This window comes from Cygnus olor, chromosome 11 (assembly GCF_009769625.2).
Source record: "Cygnus olor isolate bCygOlo1 chromosome 11, bCygOlo1.pri.v2, whole genome shotgun sequence".
Classification (NCBI taxonomy): Eukaryota; Metazoa; Chordata; class Aves; order Anseriformes; family Anatidae; genus Cygnus; species Cygnus olor.
This window is the reverse complement of record NC_049179.1, coordinates 6,467,003-6,488,036: the sequence shown is the minus strand read 5'-3', so window position 1 is coordinate 6,488,036 and position 21,034 is coordinate 6,467,003. Positions and strand designations below refer to the sequence as shown.

The window sequence follows — 21,034 nt, the reverse complement described above, 5'->3', positions numbered from 1 at the left end:
AAATGGCAACCTTGGAAATGGATGTGGATGCATGCATTTACTTACATGTACATTTATTCTGAATCCTCTTCAAAGAAAACATTATTGGGAATCGGATCTCATCTACTCTACAGTGAGTTAAAAGCACAATGCCAAGAAAATGTTACAATTTGTAGCTGAAGGAGGTATGTTGAGATTCTTCTGATACTGTGAAGGTTTTGAAAGCTGGCAGTGCAGGAATTGTGCTTGCCCAGGATCTCAAATAGCAATAGGTTGAAGTTGAAGCTACTAGTCCTTTGAGGGCTTTCTAACAAAACAGGTGGTAGGCTGCACAAAATTTACGAAGATTTATAATGCATTTTAACAGAGTTATGCATTTTAAATATGTTCACTGCGACTTCATAGGCTTAAAGTGGTCGTAAAGTGTCTTATGTTAATATTCTTATTTCATTCCTGTTTTTAAAATATTCATGTAATGAAAAATCTGACTTGATGTTGTATGCCACTTGTGAAATCGCCCAACAGAGGTTTTTAAAAGTACAGTTGCTTGATATAAGAGTTTCAAATGAGAAGTTGATCGGTATGAATTTTGAAGCAAATGTTAAATGTCGCCAACCTTTAGAGCATGATAGTCCTCTGATTAGGTGGGCTTGCTCCTTAATGTATTCTTAGGGTCAGCTTCTGTTTGGGTGAATGCATATATGGTTTCCATCAACCATACTGAAAGCTACAGATAGGTGTCTGAGAGCAGAATGTGACCCTTTTTAGTAAATATTTGAGCTCATGCTGACTGAGATTAACAGTACAGGAGACTGAAGTCCTCTGTATATCCGCAGGCCAGGCATTGTACAGACAGCTTCCTTGCACAGCCTTGCCCATGAGCTCAACCCTGGCCTGGAGCGACCACCCTCTCTAGAGGTGGTAAGTAACTCAGTATTTGTGCTAGCTCAGGCTTGGGCCTCTCTTGTATAGAGGCTAGTGACTGTACACGGTGGTGTGTAACACTCCACCTGGAAATCAGCTGAAACCGCCCCATATGTTTTGTGAATGGCAGTGCCATTGACTGACCTGCTGTAAGAGTCGTGTCTCCAGTTCCAGTATTCAGTAATTGTTGTGGGCAAAATTAAATAGTAACCACAGATCCAAAGAGCACAGCAATGTTGTCAAGCCCTGCCAGCCGTGATAATACGTTGTCATCACAGCTATCTCAGTGGATGCTGTGCTTGAGGTTCATTATAACAAAAAGGTGTATTCATCAGATCTGTTAGGTGGTTAGCTGCTATTCAATAGGTATTGCCTTGAATCTAGTGAAGAAAGAAATTAGGGTCCCAGCATCTTCTGTCATCTTCTATATTAAGTGAGAACTATGTTTATGCTATTCTACGGGAACTGTCTAAGAGTAGTTCCCCAATTTGTTAATCAGTTTTCATGCAACTGCTGAAGCATGAACAAGAAGGTTCCCTTAATAACAGGAAGATAAGCTTGCCCGTTAAGAAGGGATTAAAATAGAAGGAGCAATATGCTGTAATTGCCGTAATGAAAATGCAGGCTACATTTGCTAGCAAATCTATATGAGGTTTATTCAGCTCTGGTTGAAAGTCTTTTAAAATACATTCCTGTTACGATAAATTCTCATAGAGGAGGAATTGATGTAAATTGTGCATGTTTGGTATTTTGACAATATGCACCATAAACATTTTTTCCTTATTACTTAGAAAAAAAATGTTGAATACAAAAAGTAGATATCAATATTCGGTTTTGGAATAACTTGAAAAAAGTCCAGTTTTACATAAAACCCTAAATGCAAAGATTTTGATTAACATCTGAGTTGTTGAGTCATAGAGCTCAACAACTGCAAGTGACAAGCAGAATATTTTCATGTATCAAGTCTCTGTATCTAGAGTTTACCTATCACTCTGCATCAGCATATATATAATATATCCAAAACATGGTATGTGGAGTGGGATTTCTACAAACAAATTTCAAAAACATTCCCACAAACACTTTGTGAAATGTATATGTGTTGACTTTATTACCGTTTAGAAATCTGGGTGAAGTACTCATATTCCAAGTTTACCATGTACAGCATCTGAGGATGTTGACTGACTGTAAACTAGCACTTATCTGTAACAACCTTTCAACTTAATTACTGAAGTATGATGCTAGAAAGTTTGATATATTATGCACTTTAAGGATTGGATTAATCCTTTTCAGACTTCATCCGAATAGCCATTTTTATAGTACGGGTTTTGAAAACAGTGGTGGTTTCAGTCCACTACCTAAGTTCTTCCTGGTTTTATTGTTTGAGATTTTGGGTATATTTTATCCCCTTCTTGGCATTAGTCTTTGACAAATGTGCTCCGTCAGCTGAAGTTGAACTAGGGGGCTGCTGACTAGTGAGTGCTTAGGTCATTTCTGGATGAAATGTAAGTTCAGTATTCCTGCACATACACTATGGTGTTGAAAAAACATAGATCTCTCATAATGTAACAAGCTAAATGTAACCCAAGAGATTTTTACTCTGCTTGATACAACCAATTTTATCCAAGTATTGTTTCATTTGCTGCTTCCCTACATCCTCTCTGTATCAGAGTTTGAGCGTTACAAAACCTGCCATTTTTAAACAGGGAGTGCAATACTGCTGCTTTCAAGCAACACTAATGAGAATAAATTTTGTCCACCCAAAAATGCAATTTTTCACTCAGTGGATTAAACAGACTTTAGAAGTAAAAATTCTTACCTCCTGTCTATTTGTAGAACTATTCTTTCTTGGGCTCACATGCTGATTTGTTGTTATCCATCCTATATAACCTTTAGACCAGTGAAGTCAGATATTAGAGGCAAAACCCTATCCCATCTTCTGTACCAAGGGGGACTTTTGGTGTTGCAGTTCTCTTTTGACTGGAGAAAGATATGACTGACATTTAGATTCTTTTCCAGTCGTTTAATTCAAACTAATACTCATAATACAACTTCTTCCTCTCATGTTTCATGGTCTGAATAGACAAGTAGATAGCTTAGATACGTAGCTTTAGCCTTTTCACAAATTCAGACAGGTGTCATTGCATCAGTGATAATAAAGATCTGAAATTCTGGGGGAATGCAAAGGACCATCAGCCATGATGTTTTCAGTATTTCACCTCCAGCATCTTAATCTTAAATCTTGCCATATTTCATGCAATGAGTGTGATGACCTCTACCACACCCCTTGTGTCTCAGAACTGTCACAGAAATAAATCACCTTCTTTTTCTTCAGAGCACTTTTATATTCTAGACACTGACTTTCTTAGAAGAGTTTGACTTGACTACTATAAGAGTGAGGAGTTGTTTCCTGCTTATGTACCCAGAAGGCTAGCACTGTAATGAATCCTTGATCTTAGGAATCTTCTCTTTCTCTCACTGTTTGAATTTCAGTGAACCCCAGTCAAAGGCTTCAGAGGAGTTTGATTGTGTAGCTGGAGTCCATGTCTGTATGGAGGTCCAGGTACATTGAGTTATTTGCTTACCTGACATTTTTAAGATAGAAAAAAGCACCATGTATTGTCACAATTTTCTGTCTGTCTTCAGAAGGCCATACAAGTACTCCCACAGACCTCTGGAGGAAGCTCTTAGATTGGTACAATGTTGTGCAGCAAAAAAAAATTAAGACTCCTAGCCTAGTCCTGCTGACATACCTGTGAGCAGAGCACGACTGAAGAGGTAGGGACCTGTTTGGGGCTCTCTAGCATGGACCGCATTAACCCAGGTGCTACTTTGAATTAGGGACAGCTCGTTGGGTTTAACTTTTCAGTGAGAGTACACCTACAGATCACTGTCAACATACAGGTAGCCCTTTGAGAGCTAAGTCCAAAACTCAGCAGCCTACTTCATGCACTTAGACTATGTCATTATCATTTGGAGAGAAAAAGCATGTTTCTTTTGGCAGTCCCAGGGATGGATAGCCAAGCACCTCAGTTCCTGTACTTCAACCAGGTCACTTTTCAGAAAGAAGTGAAATTTAAGATGAAAATCTACCAATCCAGTCTGGTCCTCTTGTGCCTTTGTGGGTAAGGATTTACCTCATTAGTAATGGATTTTTTATTATTTTTTTATTTTTTTCCTTTTTTTTTTTGACACTGTTCTCTGCTGAATCTCTGTCTCAGAGTCAGACATGAAAGGCCTCTACAAAAAGATGCATCTCATTCTCTGATCAGCTAAGCTGTTGGGAAGTTCAGCTTCATCACAAACACGTATACAGAATACCTTTCTTCCTGAAGTAGAATTAGGTCAGGACAGCTATGCCTTCACAGGACCTGGTCAGGATTGGTGTGAACTTTCACATTGCACAAAGTTACTGTCACCTACTCCCTGAACTACCACAAGTTTTGACAAGTTTTGTTAATGTGTGATACTGGAGAAACCATGCCTTGCAATTATACTTATCAGATTCCATTATGATATGTACATAAGTAAGAAAGTCACTATTAGTGATCTATGGACTAATTTGTTCATCCTTTATTATCTCTACCTGTAATACAAATGTACTTTGTATTATATTCAATGTACTTTGGTATTGTATTATATCCAATGTACTTTGGTATTATATTCAACACTGTATATTTTATATTTTTATAACCCAGGGTATAACCAGATTTAAGAAACAATAGTTTTACCAAAACCCTCTATAGATTAAGACTCCTTTGTAACACTATGCAAGATATTTGTCTTTTATTTCAGACTTTGGAAATGTTTCCAAAGCTAGCCACTAATTTGAAAGACAAGAACTCCGAATGGAGAATTAAGTAGGGAGTGTATGCTTTGAATCTTTTTCACCAAACAAAAGCCATCTGCAAGAAGAGCTGTCATCTTTGTTGACAAAGAGTGGAAGTAGACCAACCCCTTCTGCTATCTGACGGGATATCTGCTGTCTGGTGTGGTATTCCACACCAAGCACACTGCCTTCATTCCCACATCAAGCTCTGTATTGATTCCTGTACTACTCTTGTAGTAGGCCTTAGTCTAGAGAAGTATCTTGAGTCTGTATTTTAATGAGACTGAAATTCAGGCTAAGTGGTCAGTTCATGTTACAAGCTTACAGTGCAGCTGGATTACAGGTTTGATTAGAGAGCATAGGGAGATAAATTTGGCTTTATGTTAGATAAGCTCAGATGTTGGACTTGGCATAAAGTTCAATAGGTGTTTCAGTAGGTACCTATAGTCCTGATAAGTCCCTGAGACTTTCCGGAGCTTGGAGTGCTGCTGCTGCACCACAGCTATCCCAAAAAAGAGTGCCTTGTTCTTTAGGTGTAGGCATGCTCTAAATACTGTCGTGAGCAGAGATCCCTTCCTAAATGAGGTCCTTCATATCTCCAAGTGGTTTCTAACAAGCAGTGTTCTTCTCTTAGCACCGGAGAGGATGATACAGGACATGAGACAGCTCTTCTGCTTTTAAGATGTCCAAATATCCTAGAATTGTTTTTCACCCAAGTTCTACAAGCATATTAAGGTTTGCAGCTTAATTGAACCCAAGACCTGAATTTCTGTTTTTCTCTAACTTTATTTTCCTTGTTACCAGTATAGTATATGACCAGTAGTCTCACTGCTAATGATTTCTTGAGGTGTGTTAGTTATTCTGTTTAATTGCATTAAAGGGAAAATAAGTTTGATTTTTTTCCTGATCTGTTTTATAATTACTACATGAGTTGCACAGTCTACTTCCTGTGTTTCCCAGCTGAAGTAAGTAAATGACACTTTTCCTCACAAGATAGGAGGCTGCAGAATATTGATGGTTAACAGGATCTGCTGTTAGCGCCAAGGCCTAAAGAGAACAGGTGAAAACTAAACCCTGTCCCCTGAGGCCAGTAAAATAGCTGTTTGGTCCCCTGTGTGTAACCTCCTAATAACTTTACTGGGCAGCCTTAAGATCCCTTGGGGGCTTCTCTGCAAGAGCACTCCCTCTCTTTGCTCAGATAGCTTATTAAAAATGATTTTATAATGAAGTTGCCTCAAATAGCAGCTACTTTCCTACTTGTCCTTGAAGCACTGTTTGCCCTGCTGAAGAATCCTAAGACAACTATCTAGGGCTTTTCTCTTGTTCAAAACTTTTACTGAACTACTGCTATACTTGATTTTTTTTTTCCTGTGAGCCAAAGAAAACCTGTTCAGCATCAGCTAGATACTGTACCTTTAATTCAACTTTGAAGACACCCCTATAAAAAGTTTGTTTTGGGTGCTGTCACCATCGATCAGTAAGTTTTATTCCCTGCCACACAAAATACTATGCCAGTGACTCGTTTGTCACCTGATAGAGAATGAATGTTGCTTTCTTGTTCTAAATCTGTTTTTGCACTTTGGGTATTTTACAATGCAACCACTGTGAAAACAAATAAGAAGTGCTGTTGCTTACAACTTTCTTCTTTAATATGTGGATCACCCAGGCTGAACAAAGTACAGTGTGGCATAGTTTGGCTCTGAACAGTCTGAGTCTAGGTAGCTCTAACTATACATACTGAGGAATATCAACACACTGAAAGCCTTCTGAGCACATACTTGGGAATAGGTTCCTAAGAGATAATTATCCTTACTAAACAAAGATGGTCATGCTCTCCAAAGACTGATTCAATTTCTGTTGAAGTTAAGGGGAGGCTTCCTCTCATTTCATTGATGTGGGACCAGACTTGGTGCAAGACTGGTCCATCTGATTTGAACTGTTTCTTAAAGTCACCTTAGTCTTTATAGAAAGGTAAGTCTTTGTTTCTGTGAGTGGATTGTCACTAAATACAGCAAGGTATTTGGTTTTGCACAACTATAAAATTAGGGTTAAAATATGATCTTTGGGTCCAGTGTGTTCAAAGATCAAAAATCAAAGCCTTTTTCCTAAGGTACGTGTTTTATTCCTCTGGACAATAGCACTGCTACCTTTCTTCAATACAGTGAGAAGAGTCTGTCCTTAGAGCTCTCTGCTCACAGTCATTTCATTTCATGACATGGTTTCTTATAACACAGTACTACATTTTTGTTGTAGTAAGGCTGAATTCTAATGATTCTAAAGCAAGCTGTCATACGGACTTCTCCAAGCTTGGTATCTGATCCCAAAAAAGCACATTTTATTATCTGAATTTTGAAACCAGTGACTGATTCCATCATTCCTAATAGACTCGTTTATTTGACAGTGCATTGCTAGACTTTTGCAGTCACCATTCTGAAACAACTGTTGGAACCTGAAAAGGACTTTTTAATCTACATTGATGTCTAACCTTTTCAGGACTGTAAAAATATTGGAAGCTCTTGCAGCTTTTCTCTGAGAAGATCAATCTGAAATTATTTAAAATTTTAACCCCAGTTATGGACAGTTTCATGCCGAAAACATATAAGGCAGATCTTTATGGCAGATCAGTTAGTCACTCTAACTCATACTGAATGGCTTGTTCTTAAACTTATCACCAAATGGTGATATTATGTGAAACCACTATTTTAAAAAGTCTGCTAAAGTAATGAAGTATAGTTGGTAATGCTCACCTAAAAAGGACAAAAAACCTCAAAGAGCAGTGTGGGTCAGTTTGAGGAACTCAGGTTTGGAGTTGAAAAGTATGAATGGAAAGAGATTAGCCTGAGGTTGAATAGAATCCTGATGCAAGTTATGGTTAAAAAGGAGAGTGGGTGATTCTTGGGTTTTATAATAATTGAGTAATGGATCAAAAGGTAGTGGCAGATACTTTGGGTCAAGTTTCAGACAGAGTATATAAATGCTGTCTGTATTTGCATTGGTAATTTGCATGAGAGCTGGAAAGATGGTCATCAGCTTACCTAACTGATGATGACGTAGAAAATGCATATGCAAAATTCTTCAGTTAGCCAGAAGACTAGTTCCAGAAAATGTGGTGCCTGGTGTTATTTTAGGATAGGGGAGTTGTTTAATTTCCTATTGTGTTTTAATTTAAAACAGCAGAAGAAATACAGCTGCTTTCATGATACAACGAAGCAACACATAATTTTTCTGTAATGCCATAATGATTTCCATTCAATCAACTGTATATGCACTATGAAAACATAGTTAAAATATGCATGATTTTGCAAATACAGATGTGCCTATTCGTACACATTGAAATAAGCGTCACAATATTGAGATTACTTTTTGCTAAATATATTTTATATGTGCATAAAGAGACAGAAAAAGTCAGTAAGTATCAGAATTACATCGTCCAGTCTGAACATCATTCAATTCCAGTGTGAATATGTTTCGGTACTTTAACTCATGCAATTGTAAGTTAAACACCAAAGTTGCACAATCTAGATTTGGTGTTGAACGCCGATGCAGTCATCTTGCCTTGAATTACTGTATTGTCTGGTTTTGGGTTCACTGTTCGCTTTATCAGATTAGTAGATCTTACCTAAACAGAAACTAGGGGTTTAAGGGATTGCATCTGGGACTTCAGTAGGCTTTCTGTCTTTAACTTACTGCTATTAGTGGTAAAAAACATTGACTTGAGCGGAAATAGAACCGAACCTTCAGTGAATTATTGTAAAAAAAAAAAAAAAAAAAACAACTAAGCAGTATATTTAAGATGTGAAGTGTTAACTAGACTTGAAGCCTTGGCAAAGAGCGTGACAACTTTGCTGCAAGAACTGATGCTGTTATGAGATCTTTTTGCTATCTGGTTTAGCTTCCACTGTGTGTGTAAAGGCTTCTTGCTTAAGGTTAACATATGCTATCAGATTCAGCAAGCTGTAACAATATGACTTGCTGAACAACAGAGCAGACACACCCTTAAAGCATATTTCCTCTCTTTTTTTTTTTTTTTTTTTTGAGGTATTTACCACTGACTTCAAAAGCCAGTTCACAACAGTGGTGGTATACTTGCAGTTTTCTGGAAATTCAAATTAGGCTTTACTTAATCTCTGTGCAACAGGGGAAGGGAAACCTCTGGTTTCAGAACGCCAGTGTATTACCAGAGCCATTTTGTGATTTCCTTTTAGATAGAGTCATCAGTTGATAACCATCCTTCCCACCAATGTTTGTCTGAAGAAACTGTTTTCTTATCTTTGTTACTGTTACCTAACTGATATGTAGGTGTGATATTTGCTGGCTGCAAAGACGGCTTTTACAGATAAGGCACGTTTCCTGTTTAAACTCTTAACATTTCTTTCACCCTGACCCCTTTTTCCTTTTCTCCCCCTACACTGCCAACTTACTCCAGAGTTATGGTCATTGAAATAGAAGTGGAAGTAAAGTGGTCATCCAAAAATACAACTTTACATGCTGTTTAAGGACATAAAGAGCACTAAAGCTTCATTCAATCTTGTTTTCCTGTTGAACAGACTTTCTGATACTTCGAAAAATATTTCACTGAAATAGTTTGGGTTTTTTCAGCAATTTTCACAAGGAAGATTTAAGAAAAAAAAAACACCACCTCTTTAACACAGTGAGTTGTGAATAGTCCTTCACATGAGATGGTGATGACTTGGCTTTAAGAGCTGGGCTAGAAACAAAGCAGTGAACTTTATGTTTCCATGTCCTGCTAGAGCAATTTCACCACCTTTCTGTCAGCTGTTTTGAGAGTAGATTTTGATACAAAATCCTGTCCTTGATGAAGTGGTAATGTACGTTCCTGTAGAATATTTCATCTTTGACAAGTTCATATTTCAAAATGAACAATGTCACCAGAAAATCCCCAGCCATTTCTAACAGAGGGAACTTTAGAAAACAGACACAGAGAACCTTGACCTGGGAACATAGGATTTGCCAATTTAGTAATATTCCTTGTGAAACTAATACCTGTAATTCCCAGTTTTCCAGGAAAATTCCCTTTGCTGCATATTAATTTGCTACTTTTCATTGTCATCAGAAGGGAGGTTGTATGATGGTCGCTTGAGGTAGGAGCCTATTGAGTTTTTTGTAGACTGCTTTCCTCACTCCAGTGTTAAATCAGAAGTTAGACTGTGGTCCAGCCTGGTAAGCGGTATTGCATTCTGCTAAGTGTCAAGCTAAGATGGCTTATATGTAGCTACTTACGTTCTTGACTCAAGCTATTGAGTTCCTTGTCTTGAAATCAAATCACCAAGCTGAGAATAAGAATGTGATTGACATTTTACTGTATATCCAGAATAATCAACAGAAGACTATCGACATATTTATTTCTATTGTAAAATGGATGGACGTAGGTTGTCCATTAAATCTTTAGTGTTCTTCTGTGTCAGAATTGGCTTGCATATATTAATAGTGGCACTTGCATGGTAAGCCTCCAGATTATGCTTCATAGTGCTCTTTTTGAGAACCAGAAGGTCTATTTAGCAGTAATAATTTGATTAAGTGTTAGTTGGACATGGACTGCCCCTGCTGGTGGGATTTAGGCAATTGCTGAGAAACTTTGATATCCTCTACAAAAGTTTGTAGAACTAGTATGATTCCACTCTTCCTCTTTTCTTTCCTGTCTTTGTGTTAATCCCACCCAAAATCTTTCTCCTAGGTACTTGTCATTAAAACAAAGGCGCTACCTCTAAATAAATTAACTGAGTGCAAATGTAATTTGCACAAAGCAAAAATAAATAAATAAATAAATAATCAGTATGCTGGTTTTGAATAACATACCCCAAAACAGACATTCCCTTTATTAGGTTAGTTCATTGCTGTATAAAAAAATAGATAAAATAAAATACAGAAAATGTTTTTAATTGAGTATTTAAATAGTTTTAGCACAAATTAGTCTTTTCTCCTTTTAGTTTCTATTGTTTTCCAGTTTAGAATCACTGAATGGTATAATAGACAGCTCCTTCGATGGGTTTTGTGTGTTTGCCACACATTTGCTTCCAAATAGTTTTGAGGTTAGATTTCTATTATGATTGCTGTTACTCTTAGAGCTTGAGAGAGAGAGGAATAAAAGGAAAGGAGAAGCAAAAAGAAAAAGGAAAGGACTCAGTTACTATTGTCCAAAACGTTATGTGCAGATCTGACATATTTGCACCTGTTAGGTAAGAAGAGAGACTGAAGCTTCAGCTGAAGTAGATGGTGACCAAATTGTGCATAAAGGAATGGCAACAGGAACTGAGTGACGGCAGACTTTGTGTTTGATACATTAAAGTTGTTAAACTTCATCTTCCTTCCAGTGAGGTCATAACTGAACACACTATTACCTACATGCATCAAGCTAAGCGTGTCCTGATTAAAGTAGGATTAGAGCTGAAGTTCTTTGTCTCTTTCAAAAACGCACTTCTGAGATGTTTTGTGTAGGAATCTCTATGCAACAAAAAAGTTGGAAACAAGAAAAGTGGAAAATTGTGTATTCTTCAGAGTCAGCAGAAATACTGCCATTGGTTTTACAGACAAAAGATTCTGTTCATTCTGTTCTTTGCAAAGTGGTATAGCTTCTCCTTTATGCCTGAAATGGTATACCATGCTGTACCTAGCTGTTTGCTGCTGTTGTACAGGAATTAATTTCAGTAACATCAGGAACTAGGATCTTATCAGAATATCTGCCAGTAGGTTAATGCAGTTCTCCCAGACCAGTCTATCAATGGCTGTTAGCTTTGTCTGCTTTGCATTATCAAATGCAGTACTCATGTTCTTAGGTGCTTTTAAATACATTTCCAAAAACATCTATATTTCAAGTTTTTAAAAAGTAAAAGCAATTCTATTAGCTGTTGTATCAACCTTTCATCAATTATTTAATATAAATATGAATCCTAAACTATTTGATTTTAAGTATTTCGCAGATGACTGGGCTTAATGTTGAATATTTGTTTCATTTCTAAACGTGTTTTCATGGAAACAGTCCGTCTATAACACATTGTATTTCTATGAAAACACAAGCTTATTAAATGGCAATCGGTTTATGTTTTCATGGCAGTCATCTTGAAATTGGCATATTCACTGTGTCAGTGTTTTGTGATGTAAGCTTAAAACTGTCTAGATTGTGTATGCTCAGACATGAAAAGGTCTGGAGTCTCATACAGAGAGGAGGAGGAGAAATTAGGCTCTTGTCATTTAGCAGGTGGTGGTAATTTAGGAGTGTTTATGATGCTTGTATTAAGATTGTATTAAGATAATAGGAACTTTTAGTCTGAGTATACTCAAATATTATAAGCTGATAAACAGGCGTCTTCTGTGTCAAAGTCGTGGAGTCATTTGTGCTTACTAAGGACTGACTACAAATATTGGGTTTGTTGGTGGAGCTTCAACTGTCTTTGCACGTTTCACTTTATCACTCAGCTCATGCATTATAGAAATTGCTTTAAAAAGCAAGGAAGTTGAGAGAAGTGGCATCACATCCCTGTACACACCCTAGGCTACTGGAGCTGACTGATCTTCAGAACTATAGCAAGGGCTTTGGCACTGCCTAGCCATTTGGGAGCTGTAACTGCAAGTTCATGGATCACATTGTAACAGGCTGAAAAATTACTTTCAAAGCAGCCTGACTCCTGGAAGACAGAGCCTTCTAGGTAATGTTACAGCAACCAAGTCCTGTGTGTCAGTAAGACAGGGCATGTTGAATGAACTGTGGTTTATCATTAAAATCAACTTTTCTTCTATAAAACTGTTCTATGTTTTATAGTATAAACTGATGGTGATCATATCATGCTTTAACTGAGTGTGACTTAGAAATGGCTCATTCTTCATGTGTGCAAAAGTTTCCAGGAGTAATCTGCAGGTGTAAGTGCTGTTGTATTTATTATCATATCAGATGGCGTAAATAATTAGGAAAAGATAGTTGAATATTTAGTTTATTACTCCTATAGGAAAATGTACACACATTTTACATGCACATTTCAATTATATTTTCTCTTCTTGTAATTGTAGAGATGTCTTTCATGCATTTTGGTGCAATAAGTTTTAAGTTAAAGGGTAGAATTAACAATGTGGTTTGTTTCATTTTGTTTCCAATCCTAGTGGACAGATTTAAGATCCAGTTTTCACACTTTGTGGGAAATGTCTTTGAATATCTTTTTGATTTTATTCTGTGTTTCTCTCTTCTGTGCTCTAAAACCAAAGCCAATTTCTCATGGTTGGAAGAAAATGTAGCACTTGGCTCAAAGTAGTATGGATAGATGCTCTAAGTTCCTTACATCGTGTTTGTGTAGCACCTGCTCATATTTCAAATGCTCTCTGAGGGAACTTGTCCACGCTTGTTCCTCTGTGGAGTCTCACACAGAGCTGTGAGAAAGCCCTGATTCCTAGCTGAGCCTCCCTGACTGCTGGGATGTCTGTGTTAGACCATGGATCTTCCCTTTGTAGATCAAATTGCAGACCCTGATTCTTTCTTGGGCATCACTTGCATATAACTTTCTGAATTCTGTCCTTACGCTCATCTTCTGCCTCTCAAACTGTAGTTGATGACAGACATCCACCTGGTGACAAGCTTAATGATTCATGAAATCCTAGCCCTCAGGGGACTTGCTGGTTATTTATTGTTACATACAAACAAAAAGCAGATAGTAAATTAATCATTTTCAGATTTAGGTGACTGAAATGGTTGTTTGAATATCTGAAATAGGTGGTGAATTTTTATAGACATTTGCATAACAGTCATTTTTCATTTAGTCTTACTGCTAGACACGCTGGATATGCTGAGGTTGGCTGTAATTCTGCTGCAGTTGCCAATATTTTTTGAGTATTGAGCTAAGTGTGTAAGTGTCATAGGTGGTGTACCACATAGCTTCATACCAGTGCAACTGTACTCTGATGCCATTTAATTTTAAGGGAAGAAAGAAAACCCTATAGGTGCTGCTGAGCCATAATGTAAAACACTTTATACTGCTTATGCTCTGTATTTGTACTGTGAATTTTCACCACATAGTAACAGAATAAGTTTCTGATTTTTCCCCAGAATAGCTTTCTTTCTCTGCTCTTTACCAGAATAACAGAAGGAAATGATGGATTCTGAGCCTTATACCCAAAAGTCAGAGGAAGACTTACTGGAGATTTAACAATATCTGTTCTGATTAACTTTGATACAGTCTGTGCCAACTCCTCAGTACATGTTTAGAACTTATTCCTAGCTGAACTTGGGATAGGTCGAGCATAAAGGTTCCAGTCTGGAACGCTAAGGGCACATGTATTTTAACAACTTGTGTAGATCAACGGGAGCAGTTCTATAGGGCAGAGAGGCTGACACAGGGGATCTGACATTAGGGTGACATAGATGTTTCAGAGGTTATTTGTTTACTTGAGAGTAGGTCTGATCTAGTCTCAGGAAGCCCAATGCAGCTGGAGTGCATTACATATGGTCTGGGAGCACATCTTTCAGTTCAGTTTCCTCTGAAAGGAATCCTGCTCAAGTGCTCTGAGGCCACTTTGCAATGGAAGCTGAAACATAATGAAGTGATGGGGAGAGTTGCTTCAGAAGCTCCAAGACCTTGTCGGCAGTGCACGCTGACAAGCTAAAAGTGTAATTTCAGAATGGGTTTGCAGAACCAACTCAGCTATGCTACCTGTGGCAAGTCTCCTTGCTTTCCTCTACCCTTTTATGTTCTTTCTGAAGCGTTCTCCATGGCTGCTGCCCATTTCATTCACATCATGGGGACAGCTGACTCCTTCATTTCTCCAGAAGAAATGTTTTTCTCTTTCCTATAAATGTGGAGCATTCCTTCATTATTCTGTGCAGTAACTGCTGAGGGATAAAAATCTTAATCAACATCACCCCTATTCAGAATGAACTGATGGTTCAAGAATGCTCTTTATGTTGTTCCTCATCAGGGAGAAATTCATAAAGTCAGATTGATCTTCCTTTTTTTCCTTTCTGTTGTGTAGCGTAGCCAGTATAAGAACCCAGAGTTCGTTCCAGTATGTAGGGGAAGTGCTGGAATTATCACCGTATACACAGAAAATGTTTATTGGGGTAGAGTGGAGAGACATTATTGTGCCCCAGCATATGGTAAAATGGACACTGAAACACAGCTTTTAATGCTATTCCGTGTTATTTTTGTCTGGATTTCAGGCACAAAGCCTTCATTGCTCTATATGTGGTTTACATTGCTTACAGCATGGAGATCATGAAGAACAGAGGAACAGAGGGAGGTGTTCTGTAAAGAAAAGTTTTCTGCACAGAATCCAGTTTTTTTGCATGTGTGTAGATGGGACCTTTTCCTTGTTGTTACCTATGCACATACAGTCATTGACTCAAAGGCTGTTTTGGCAGTTTTATGTGCTGTGGAAAGCTTTGACTGCCTTTACTCACTCAAAACTAGCCTTGGTAAATACTAACTTGGTGTAGTTTGTTGAAGTACTCACAACGTGTTGTTTGGCTAAGTAACTTGTAAAAAAAGAAAAGAAAAGACTGTGATAATTAGCTCCTACAAGATAAGGTTTTCTCTCATATTTGAATACGTGAATTGTCATTTGCTTCCAGGCTCTCAATAAGCATATCAGTAGCTTCTCACTGTTGTCTCTTTGGTACCTGGAACAGTTCAGCTATCTCTAGTGACTTTGTCCATCTGACTGTTCGTAGTGAGCTAAAAAAAGCATGTTCCTACCCTTCTTTCCTGTAGCGTTACCTAGAGCTGGGCCTCCAGAATCTCTGCAGGTTTTGTGAGGACACAATTTCTCTGAGTCACTGTTTTTGTTCTGTTTCAGTGCCAGCTCATTCTCTACAGTCAACTTTGTTTCTTCACCCTAAAAGTATCTAAAAGCATTAGGCACTAGTTATGTGTATGTTCAGGTCATCATAACTTTGGCATTTCTTCTAAACATTTTGGCTAAATATTGATGTCCTTTTCTGTCATTACTTTAATTGTTTTATTTGTTGGCACTGCTAAGTGTTTATAGACTTGTTTCCTTTTCCTCCAAGTCTTCGTTCTCAATCGAAAGGTGAAGCTCCAGCAGAGAATGCATCATTTTTGCTCAGAATTTCAGTAGACTATATTTATCTAGCTTTCATCTTGATTTTCCATGGTCTTTTGCAGACATGTTATTAATTTGAATGAGAGGGAGTCATGGATAATGACCCTGTTGTGGCTTATGTATGAACGTGGTACTCTGTGTTTTGTTTCTTTACATCTGTGTTTTTAGTGTTATATATCTTTTTTGTTTAAAAATATATATTTTAAGAATTTAAGCATTACAAAAAAAATCTGGACATGTGATGATTTGGCTGGGAAGGCACTAACAATGGTGGCTGATGCAACCAACAGTTTTATTTTTCAGTCCTTTACATACACAAGCCAGTACCAACAGACCTTTTAATTTATGGTGCTAGCAGAGATACAGCCACAAGAACTGCTCTGTAATATCCTTTTAAACAGTAGTTTTCCTCTCCCTATAATGAAAGGTGTCTGTTTTATATTGTTGCCCATTCATCATTCCTCAGTCACCTGCTGCCTCAGTCAGTTACTTCTTAAATCCGAGTTAACCTTCTAATGTGATGCTGCTCTCCTTTCTTCCTTGTTCAAACCTATTGTTCCATTAACCAAGCTGTCCAATGTGAGTCCAGTTACCTATGACCATGTGGTGTAGGATTTTATCTATCTCTTATGCCTGCTGTTCCTTGGAGCCATTTTCACAACATCTTTGTGAATAGGAGAGCAAAGTACCTAGCTAACCTCACCATTCATTATGGCCTCTTTGTTTTCCCTTCTTGGCTTAGGACTGCACATTGTTCTCTAATTCATTCCGCAGTCAAGAATGGAACAATTAGCCTCAAACTCTCCAGCTCTGGCAGACGATTAATCAAAAAAAAAAAAAAAAAAAAACAGAACAAAACAAAACAAAACAAAAAAAAACACTTTGGCTGATAGTGCTACTCTATGAATTATGAGCTGACTGTAACCCAGGGAATATTTTTATTGTTCCCTGTACAGTGGCCCATCCTTCCTTGACTCAATTGCACCAGAAATATTAAGATTATTCATGTCATAGAATTTTAACCATTATGTTACTAAGGTTATTATCTCCTTAATGCAGTGTTTCTGAATCTCCTGTAACCACCTAACATGTAATCATCAAAAAACCACTCCATAATTCACTTTGGAATTCAGTATACTTTGGCAATTGAAGAGGGAGGTGGTAAATAAAGTTCAGAGCATTTTGGTAAACAACCGTTTTACAAAATTTTATTGTTAGAATTACAAACTTTTTTTTATAAACACTAGACACAAAAAACAACTTTGTAGGGCACTACCAGTGACTGAGAATCTACTGCACTTGGGCATTGATGCATACTGATATATCTGTGAAGCATATACTCATGTTACTTTTACTATCTGTACTTTTTTTGGTAATGTTTTTATAGGCCACTGTCCTATGCCATACTGCGTTCCCTAGCCAGCAGTCCAGCTACTTCCATGATGTGTTTTTTTTATTAGTTGTAGATTATTAGTGCTTCCAAAAGAGCTTGAATGATATGAACAATTACCCGCCCCAACTGTATTTATTTCTGGAAGAAGTCCTGGCTTTGCTTACTAAACACGATCTGTTTTGCTTACTAATAAGTATTATAAACCACTACACTAAACTTAGATCTATCAGCTCGTATCTGTCAGACTCTTCCTGAAAGACAACGTGAATCTGTAGTTCTGCTAGCTGGACTCAAGTATGATTCCCGTGATATGTATAGACAGATTTGTTTTCTTGAAAAACACTGTAATGAAACCCATGCTACATAAACCCTGTTTTCAGTCTGAGGAGCCACAGTAATATGCCAGCTTCTAATAGCTGCTTAACTATACGGGTGTACGTATGTGATCATTTTTTATCTGGCAGTACAAAGTTTGTTAGAAAGGTACTCTGCTCTTCCTACAGTGGTGCAAAAGCAGAGGAGTTGCAGAAGGACAAGAACCTGGGTCTGACTTGTGTTCTTCTCCACTCTTTACTGGATGATTGCTGTTTCCAAGGTACAAGCTATAAGGAATGTAATTTGCAAATAAAATCTTTAAAAATAATAATGCAGTTATAAGCAAATGGAAGAATAATCAAGACATGCAGTGTATCTCTGGAGGACTAATAATGAAACTTGTTGCCAAGATTTTTCACAGTGTTCTGAGATTTTCATCTAACATTTTATCTTTCATTCCTGATCAGCACACAGTGCTGTGCTGCTAACGGAAGTATAATAGCCCATGTCAAGATTGATTTGGTGTGCTTCTAATATGGGAGCCATAGCTTAGATGAGTACTCATTGTTAATAGGTTCATGTAGGTCCCACTTAGTGTTTAAATTGACTTCCAACTCATACTTCAAATTAACAATTTAAAAGATTAATTTAAAAGACTCAGTACCAATTACTGAAAAAAATAAGTCAAATTAAGTATAAATGAAAGATATTTTGGAGTAACTTGATCGGTCTTGGCATCAGCTTGGCTGTTGCTATTATCTGTAACTGGTTACAGAATATTCCAAGCGTGACCTTTCATGAATATTTCTCAGCGCACAGAAAATAATCCCTTACTTACCTCGTCCACAAACTGTGATGTCTCAAAGGGGGCATAATTGCCAGTAGAGATCAGACCGTCTTTTGGGAGAGTAAGGACATCTTTTCATCTGAGTAAGGACGAATGCCAGATTTTGAGCAGAATCTATCCATGTGTTATCATAGTCATATGGAGGGTTTCCCCTCATTACTGTCAGAGCCAAGTAATTCACAGTTTTTAATATTTCAATATCTGAACAAGGCATAGAAATACTCTGATCTATAGAAGGAGAACCAAGACAGAAAATGAAGTGATACAAGTCCTTTTCCAGCTCCCACTTGTGGATACAATGGTTTGTGCGAATGTGCCTTAGTCCCCTTCTGGCAAAAGCAGCCCAATTAGCCTGGTTCAGCAATTCTGACTGCTTATATTTTTTTCTGATATAGATTAGGGAGTGGTTACTTGTTACAGCGGTAAACTGCCTCAGAAGCTGTCCTGCAAGCAGAAATTGAGGGGTTTGTTGTTATACAGCGCTGCTGATCTGAGAGTGAACATCAGTTGATGCTGTCAAAGCTAATTTGCATCTGCTACTCTGCTGCTTGCTGTCCTGGTCCAAGTGGCACCTGTCTAGTTTAGGTACAGGTACACTGATAAAAGTATCTTTTACTCAAGTATTTTATGTCTGGGTTTAGGGTAATTAGCTGTACTGGCATACCTTGCATTCTTACTACCATGGTTTTAGTCAGCTCCATGCATTCAGAACAAAGCTTCCCCTTTCTCCTGATGACATGAATGTTCTGTACCCCCCCCTCTGATAGATGGCTTTCTAACTGTCACATAGACCACCTGGGTACTATGTGTTTACTGCATGTGCTCCTCATTTTTAATTTTTACTGCTGGCATTAATCAGTATATAGGGTATGTTTTGGCATTGTCAGCTCATTGAATTTTCTGTGGGTCAAAGTAGCCCCTGCTGCTACTTGAATATAACTGCTTTGTTTTCTGTTAGCAAGCTTTTATTGTGGTGATATCTGGGCTCTAACAAATGTACTTCTTTTAGATAGATCTTTAATTCAGATTGCTCTGAAGATGATGTAGTAATACTGATTGATGCTACTGCTTAACATTTTTAATGTGTAAATGCTAATAACTTCCAATCAGAAAATCTTTTTTCTACTGAGTTATTCACACTTTGCAAATCTATTTCTCGCTCTCTTGCTGTAGAACTTAATCAGAGTCTTCTTAAACATGATCCCTTTCCTTCTGTCTGTTCTCCCCTCATGAAATGCAGGCTTGTCCTTAGTAATAGCTGCTTCATGAGATGTGAAAATTAGTTTGGAAAGTCTTTCTTCTTTATCTGAAAGGCTTTTGCATTATTCTTTATGTAGAAGAACAGAGTATTATTTATTAAGACATATTTTCAGTTTAGATGGCCAGGTCCAGCTAGTGCTAAAAGAAGGATTCTGACATTTAGGAATGAGTCTCAAGGGAAGGTAAGACCATGCTTTGTAACAAGCAGAGCTTACTCTTCTGTACATGCTTGCTGGAGCCAGGAGGCCAGAGCTCTGTAGGAAGGGTGAGGGAAGCTCTTCTTTTTCCCTGATGTTAGGAGATGAAGGAAAAAAAATTAAGTATGTGAAGCATTCACTGCTCTAAAGGAGACCTTTGTTGAGTTGTTGATGACTTTGTTTTTGTGAAAGTTGCCCCTTAGACATTGATATACTAATGCTACCATGTCCTCTTGCTTAGACTGCACCATCTTTGCTTGCCCTTGTCTTACCACTTTGCATAGCAGGAGGCTGCAGTGGGCCTTAAAGATTCACCATTGCAACTAGTGGCATTTTATAAATTCTAGCAAGGAAACTACTCAAGAGGAATACTAAAATAAAATAGAGCTATTACAGTATTCTCAGCCAAGATTGTATCATGAGCTTAGGAAGTTAATATTATAATAATAAACAGCTAGTATGGGTAACAATAGCAGCAACCTTACAACAGCACACTTAGTATGTTCTAGCAACCGGATTAATAACCCTCCAGTGGCCTTAGCTAAGCCCTTCGATGGCAAGTAGGTGGAAAATACTATCCTACTATATCTTTACTGCTACTTTAAGTCATGTTACCTGAATGCATGATACCATGTGCTAAAGTTTTAGTGCAACACTTCTGAAGACTCCGAGGTACTGTTTATAGCTGAATTGATCTTCTGTATAAAGAGCACACAGAGTGGCCGTACTTCTTCAATCCAGAAGGGAGAGCCCCTGAAATCTGTGTGTACCATCAAAATCTGTTTAGGTACTGCAAGATTTTTAGAGTATAAATAAAGTACCTCTTTTTCTTTGAATACAGGGTTTCTTTATGGAGTGCCAAGCTGCAAAATAGTCCCTCTTGTTTTTTCTTTTTTCTTTTGAAACCTTCAGCAGTCACCTTTAAGAATCTGACCCTTATTCTTTTTGCTAGGGAGATAATTACTCACTCTCAACTGCTATCTCTAGAACCAGTTAATGAATGCTACATAATAAACAGAAGTAGGGCAGCTGGATGAGAACAATGCACAGGTGGGTAAGAAGACTTCATTTGGTGAGGAGATAATGAGCATGAGAACTTGTGGTTTGTCTAAATACCACCTTCACAGATAGGTCCTGCATTGTTAGTGTTCTTCCTCTCAATCAGCTTTTCTACTTGTTAAGTGGCAAGAGGAAGGCAGTTAGAAAAGGAAAAGAGGTTGCTTCAGAAGAAA

General features: G+C 37.7%; 1 protein-coding gene across 3 annotated transcripts in view; it reads left to right on the top strand.

Annotated features, from left to right (window-relative positions):
* Positions 1 to 21,034, top strand: part of RORA (RAR related orphan receptor A) — a 411,602-nt gene that overhangs the window by 304,256 nt on the left and 86,312 nt on the right. Inside the window, exon 1 of one of the 3 annotated variants that reach the window (XM_040570305.1) lies at positions 818 to 900. The exons of the other annotated variants lie outside the window; for them this stretch is intronic. The gene's annotated coding sequence lies outside the window, so the exon portion shown is untranslated. Of the gene's footprint in view, positions 1 to 817; positions 901 to 21,034 lie in introns of those variants that run through there. 3 annotated transcript variants of the gene reach the window in all.